Raw genomic sequence first — 7,373 nt, forward strand, 5'->3', positions numbered from 1 at the left:
ACTCCTATATAAAAGTAATGAAAATACTTCCACATGCTGTCAACTTTGTTTTGAACTCTGAAAATGATCTAAAAGCTTGGAGAAATGCATATATTGTTAACTCAGAACAACAGCAGAATTTCTGTAAGATGAGCAAGTAATACTGTATATTACTTTGTGCTAATCACAGCTTCTATCTCAACTTCATTGTGTCCTTTAGAGCCCAAATTCTCTTAAGTAAGGCAGCTGGAAAATTTGAAGCCTACTAGCAATAGGGGTAGGTTGGACTTCTCCAAAACTTCCATGTGTTCAAAGAACTGTCATTATTTGATCTTTTGCTATTTTCTAGTAGCTTGCTATGAAGCTCCATTCTCAGACTTTGCCTCTATTGGACCTGACTCAGAGTTCACCCTGTGTGACAGGCCTTCCCACAAGCCATTTGTCAAAATTCTTTTAAAAAAAAAAATCAGGAACAATTGATTAAGATCACGATGGAGGTGACATTATCACTTGAGGTTTATAAAAGTTTGAGGGGGAAGAGAGAGAGAGAAAGACAGAGACACAGAGAGAGAGAGAGAGATCATACACACAGAGTTTTTGAAGATCTCCAACATATATCTGGAAACTGAGAAGAAACTATATATGTGCAGAATGATCTGGGAAAGCTCAAAGCTCTCATATTTCTCTTATCTAAAGAGTCTCTGCAAGAAGGAATGCAGCCTAGCACAAAGTTGACTTGAAGTGTAAACCCACACACACTCAGGGCTTCCTAGACAAGGCTGGCCTACTGTGTATTTAGGAAAGTTAAGGAATTCAAGGAATTCTCCAATCTTTGCACCAAGATTAGCAAGCAGAGAATTTCTGGGTGTAGACTTCACAGAGTTAGTCCAGGAAAGTCACTAAGAAAGAACTCTTAGTGTTTAATTATGATACACCCAAATAAATAAAAATTATTGACAAATGAGCAACAACAACAACAAACAGCAACAGTGATCCCTGGTGATCCAACAGAGATCCTATTTCTCTATTAGAAATTCTATTTCTAATAGAGAAATAGAATTTCTCTATTAAATTCTGATTTCCAGAATTGCAAATTTATATTATTTAATGTAGTTTCCAACAAAATATCAAGAGACATGTATAAAACAGGAAACATGCCTATACATAGGAAAAAAGGAAGGTAATACAGACTTTAGCTGAGGAATCCTGGATATTTGTATTACTAGACAAAGACTTTAAATTAGCTATTGTAAATATGTTCAGACTAACATAAATAATATGCAAAGAAAAGAAAATGTGAGAACAATATTTCAGCAAACTGAGTACATCAGCAAAGAGATACAGGAAGACCCAATGGAAATTTTGGAGTTAAAATGTACAGTATCTGAAACGAAAACTTCACTAGAGGTTACAAAGAAATCATGGCATTTGCAGGGAAATGGACGGCATTAGAGCAGATTATGCTAAGTGAAGCTTGCCAATCCCTAAAAAAACAAATGCCAAATGTCTTCTTTGATATAAGGAGAGCATCTAAGAACAGAGCAGGGAGGAAGAGCATGAGAAGAAGATTAACATTAAACAGGGACAAGAGGTGGGAGGGAAAGGGAGAGAGAAGGGAAATTGCATGGAAATGGAAGGAGACCCTCATTGTTATACAAAATTACATATAAGAGGAAGTGAGGGGAAAGGGAAAAAAAACAAGGGAGAGAAATGAATTACAGTAGATGGGGTAAAGAGAGAAGATGGGAGGGGAGGGGAGGGGACGGGAGGGGGGATAGTAGAGGATAGGAAAGGCAGCAGAATACAACATACACTAGTATGGCAATATGTAAAAACATGGATGTGTAACTGATGTGATTCTGCAATCTGTATACGGGGTGAAAATGGGAGTTCATAATCCACTTGAATCAAATGTATGAAATATGATATGTCAAGAGCTATGTAATGTTTTGAACAACTAATAATAAAAATAAAAAATAAAGAAAAAAGAAAAAGAAAAAGCAGAAGAAAGAATCAACACACTTGAACATAGATCGTTTATGTGGACCTGGTCTGAGGATCCAAAAGGAAAGAAATAAAGTAAAAAGAAGTATTTAAAAATCCTCATTGACCTGTACAATACCACCAAGCAAAATAGCAAACACATAAAATTCTCTAAGAGAAAAGAGACAGAATAAATATTTCAAGAAATAAAGTCCTAAAGCTTGTCATGTTTTATTTAAAAAATTAACCACCACGAAACTTAAAAAATTCCAAGAAGTAAGCCTCATAGAGAGATATACTCAAACACAGTATTGTCAAACTGTCTAAAAGGAAAATCTTGCAATCAAAAATAGAGAAGAAAGTTAATAAAATGTCCTTGGGCTTCATATATCGTATCACAAATGAAAATATTTCATCCTTTATTATGAATGAATAACATTCCATTGTGTGTATTTTCCACATTTTCTCTATTATTCATCTGTTGATGGATATTGAGGTTTATTCCATATCTTGGCTATTCTGAATAATGCTGAAAAAATATGATAATGAAGAAATAGTTTTATTTCTTTTGTCTATATACACAATAATGGAATTGATGAATCCTATGGTAGTTCTACTTTTAATTTTTTGAGTAACCTCCACAATGATTATGCTGATTTACCTTCCCACCAATGGTTTCCCTTTTCTCTACCTACTTTCCCACACTCATTTTCTTTGGTCTTTTTTGTAATAAATTTCCTAACAAGAGATACTGCCTGATTTCAAGGCAGGCAAACCCTAAGAAAGTTGATCTCACAGAACTAGAGTATAAAATGGTGATAAGGAGGGATTGGGAAAATTTGGGGTGGGTAGGTCAGTGATGGTGATCAAAGACTAAACTTTCTGGTAGACGGGGAAAAATTCCAGGGATTTATTGTAAAATGATGATATAATTAATAACAATATACCGTATTCTTGAAAAATACTAGTAGATGTTAAATGTTTTCATCACACAAATGATAACTACATGAAGCATGTGTTAATTAGCTAAATCTAGTTATTCCACAATATATCTATACTTTAAAATGTCATGATGTACACAATAATTCATAATTTATACAATTTTAAGTCAATTAAAAATAAAATGTTAAATAAATGATTACTTACATTAAAATCACATTATCCTATATTTTTGTCATTGTATACTTGTAAAATCTGTTTTTATAAAAAAATTGAGAAATAACTCAGGAAGTACACGGAATCTTCAACAGTCAACTTCTCATCTTTGAATAGTCAACTTCTCATCAGAAATAATATAGGTCAGAAGACAGTGTGATGACGTACTGAAAGTGATAAGAGACAAGAAGGTAAATTAAGAACCAGTATGCATCAATCTTATCTTTCAAAAACAAAGGAGAAGATTAGGATTGTGGCTCACTGGTAAAATGCATGCCTCGCATGTGTGAGGCACTCGGTTCAATTCTTAGCAAGACATATAATAAATAAAGGTTCATTGACAACTAAAAAAAATATTAAAAAAGAAAAACCAAGGAGAAATTGAAATGTTCTGATATAAACCAAAAGTGAGAAAATTTATTGCTAGCAGCTAGAAGAAGACTTGCCCTACAAGAAACACATATTTTCAGGCTGAAAAGAAAAATCTCTTAGAGTTTAATTAATTATGATACACACAAATAAATAAAGGTCATTGGTAAATATGAATATACAGGTAAAAGAAAGTACAAGTGCTTTAGTTTGTATTTCTCTCCTATGATATTTAAAAGCAAATACTTAATGTGATATTTATAAAATAGACTCAACACATAACAACATAACTTGCATGGTTCTATTGACACTAGTAAGGAGTAAAAAGTTCAAAGTCTTTCTGTGTACTATTTAAATTAATAAAAATCTATTGTTTAAAATTATATAATAAAAATCCCCAAGTCAACCACAGAAACAAAAATTTTAAATATTGTAGTAAAATAAATAAGAAGAGATTTAAAGTATTGTACAATCTACTTAATACACAGTCAGTAATGAAAAAGATAAAAAATAACAAAGTATGTAGAAAAATGGCAAAATAGCAGACACAAATTCTATATTGTCAGTAAATGCATCAATACAAATGTTGTAAATAAATCAGTAAAATAGACTGAGTGGAGGGGAAAACACATTTGGCTCAAAATGATAAATAGGTTTAAGTAAGAAAAAAAAATGGAAAGGATATACTATGCAAAGTGACCCCAAAGAGAGATGGCATGGCTTTATTAATTTCAAGCAATTAAAACTGATGAAAACTGTTATTGGACATACAAGGATATGTTATACCGATAAAAGTGTCAACAAACCAATCATAGTCATAGCTGAATGCAGGTTAGCATTTTCGGATTCAAGATATCTTATTTCTGACACTATTATTTGCCCATATCCAAGTTTTGTTTTTAAAGCCTTATTATGAATTTTGATGCCAAGACATGTTCTTATTATGCTTTATTTGATTCCTCTGTTTTTTTTTTTTCCACCTGAATCATGTCATAAGAAGATTCTAGATGAGAATAAACTATACCTTTTATTTGAAAAGAGTAAAAGGGATGATTAAATGGAAAAGAAACAATGCATGATATGCCAACCCTTGACATAACCCCAGGTAATTAATTTGATAAGATCAAACATACATGATTGCCATTTTTGGAAATAAGATATTTTAACATGTGCAAATTTGTATGCTTCAATATTAACAAGAAAGAGTAGGTATAGAAATACTATTCCCAGAGAATATTTGTATATCCCAGAGTTACATATACACATCACTTGTAGAATGAAGCCCGGTATCATGTCCACTCAAGTTTTGCATGGTTTGTGTGTGTCTCTTCCCCAACTAATCTTTAAAGTAATGGGCCATGTCTTACATATTTTTAAATCCCAAAATACAGAGCAAAATAACAACATTAAAGATGTTAAATAAATCATTAAATAAATACATTAAAATTCCCATTCCCTTTACTTTTCAGCAGAATTTTCCAGCATCATCTCACATAATATCTTCTTTACCTTCTTTCATTTTCTCAGACGTACTTAGATTGACTTTCACCTCAAGGTTTCTACCAATATTCTTCTTTTTGTCCTTCACTGAATATTTTTTTATTTCTTTAACTTATATTCATTATTTAAATTGTCTTTTATTTCTTCATAGGTACTTATCCTTACCATTCTTCCAACATTAATAATATATGTGTGTGTGTGTGCATGCACGCGTGTGTGCGTGCATGAGATAAACAGTACAGGAGAATTTACTTTTATCTATTATTTATTATTAAAACTATTTAATCAAATATTTCACTGAAAAAAGAAACTTCCTTAATTTTATCTATTTAAAATATAATTTAAGTATCATGAACTGAGATGAGAAAAGGATGATATAAAAATATATCATATGGTTTTAGAAAGAAAGCAACTAATATAACAAATTTTAACTTCCAAAGCTTTTATGTTATACTTATCTGCATAAGTGCATGACATATATATGTATGTATTCAGAAAAACACAATCAAATGATAGTATAAAAGCTTAATATTGGTCTGGGATTGTGGCTCAGTGGTACAGCGCTCACCTAGCACGTGTGAGGCCCTGGGTTTAATCCTCAGCACCATGTAAAAATAAATAAATAAAATGAAGGTATTGTGTCCAACTACAACTAAAAAAAATATTTTAAAAAGCTTAATATTGAAGATTCCAGCGGTGCGGGCCTGGAGTGCAGGCCCAATGGTGCCCCAGACGCTAGCTCCATTCTGCTTTGGTCCGTGTCCCTCCCTGGGGCGGGCTGGCACACTTGTCTTTCTCTTCCCGCATGGTGCTGCTCTGACACCCGACGGTGTCCATTGATTTGGAGAATATTGACACAGGCGTTAATTCTAAAGCCAAGAGTCGTGACTATCAGGCGTGGGGTTTTAGAAGAAATTGGAAATAGAGTTACAACCAGAGCATCACAAGTAGTGAAGGTAACAACCATAAGGCAAAATGTGCATTAGAGGCTGATTTTGTATAGACCTGAGGGACAACATGTACTGTATTGCTCTATCCTGTATTTTCCTTGTAGAAAACTCAAAACACCAAAGTATCAGTTCAGCCCACCAAAGCAACAAATGTCAACAAACAACTGAAACCCACTGCTTCTGTGAAACCAGTACAGATGGAAATGTTGGTTCCAAAGGGTCCTTCTCCCACACCTGAGGATGTCTCCATGAAGGAAGAGAACCTCTGGCAAGCTTTTTCTGATGCCTTGCTCTGCGAAATTGAGGACATTGATAATGATTGGGAGAACCCTCAGCTCTGCAGTGACTATGTTAAAGATATCTACCAGTATCTAAGACAGCCTGAGGTTTTGCAATCCATAAACCCACATTTCTTGGATGGAAGAGATATAAATGGACGTATGTGTGCCATCCTGATGGACTGGCGGGTTCAAGTCCACTCCAAGTTTAGGCTTCTGCAGGAAACTCTGTACATGTGCATTGCTGTCATGGATCGATTTTTACAGGTTCAGCCAGTCTCCCGTAAGAAACTTCACTTGGTTGGGATTACAGCTCTGCTCTTGGCTTCCAAGTATGAGGAGATGTTTTCTCCAAATATAGAAGACTTTGTCTACATCACAGACAATGCTCATACCAGTTCTCAAATCTGAGAAATGGAAACTCTAATTTTGATTGAATTGAATTGAAGTTTGAGTTGGGTCAACCCTTGCCACTTCACTTTTTAAGGCGAGCATCAAAAGCTGGGGAAGTTGATGTTGAACAGCACACATTAGCCAAATATTTGATGGAGCTGACTCTCATTGATTATGACATGGTGCATTATCACCCTTCTAAGGTAGCTGCGGCTGCTTCCTGCTTGTCTCAGAAGGTTCTAGGCCAAGGAAAATGGAACTTAAAGCATCAGTATTACACAGGATACACAGAGAATGAAGTACTGGAAGTCATGCAGCACATGGCCAAAAATGTGGTGAAAGTAAATGAAAACTTAACTAAATTCATCACCATCAAGAATAAGTATGCCAGCAGCAAACTCCTGAAGATCAGCACGATCCCTCAGCTGAACTCCAAAACCATCAAAAGACCTCACCTCCCCTCTGATGGAGAGGTCCTAGCTGCCGCACCTTCATCCATGCACTTTTTGTTACTGGTGTGAAACTCTTTTGTACATAGTCCTCTGGTCTATTTCAAGAAACCTCTTCTCACACAAATTTTCTAAACGTATATTGAGGAAAAATAAAGCTATTGATTTTTCTTAAAAAAAACTTAATATTTATTTAATAATCTATATCATTCAGTAATATGGAATAATAGCAAAGTATTATTGATTCTTATTAATATGTAATGTGCATTAATATTTTATAAATAATAATGTCTCTCTAGAACTTCTAGTAGGTTGTC

General features: G+C 34.0%; 1 pseudogene; it reads left to right on the plus strand.

The window, feature by feature from the left end:
- Positions 1–5,791: 5,791 nt before the first annotated feature.
- On the plus strand, positions 5,792–7,087 carry LOC124107006 (G2/mitotic-specific cyclin-B2-like; annotated as a pseudogene).
- The last annotated feature ends 286 nt before the right edge of the window (positions 7,088–7,373 follow it).

This window comes from Marmota monax, unplaced genomic scaffold, assembly GCF_021218885.2.
Source record: "Marmota monax isolate L192 unplaced genomic scaffold, Marmota_monax_Labrador192_F-V1.1 WCK01_AAM20220418_F8-fsc00003, whole genome shotgun sequence".
In the NCBI taxonomy this organism is placed as follows: domain Eukaryota; kingdom Metazoa; phylum Chordata; class Mammalia; order Rodentia; family Sciuridae; genus Marmota; species Marmota monax.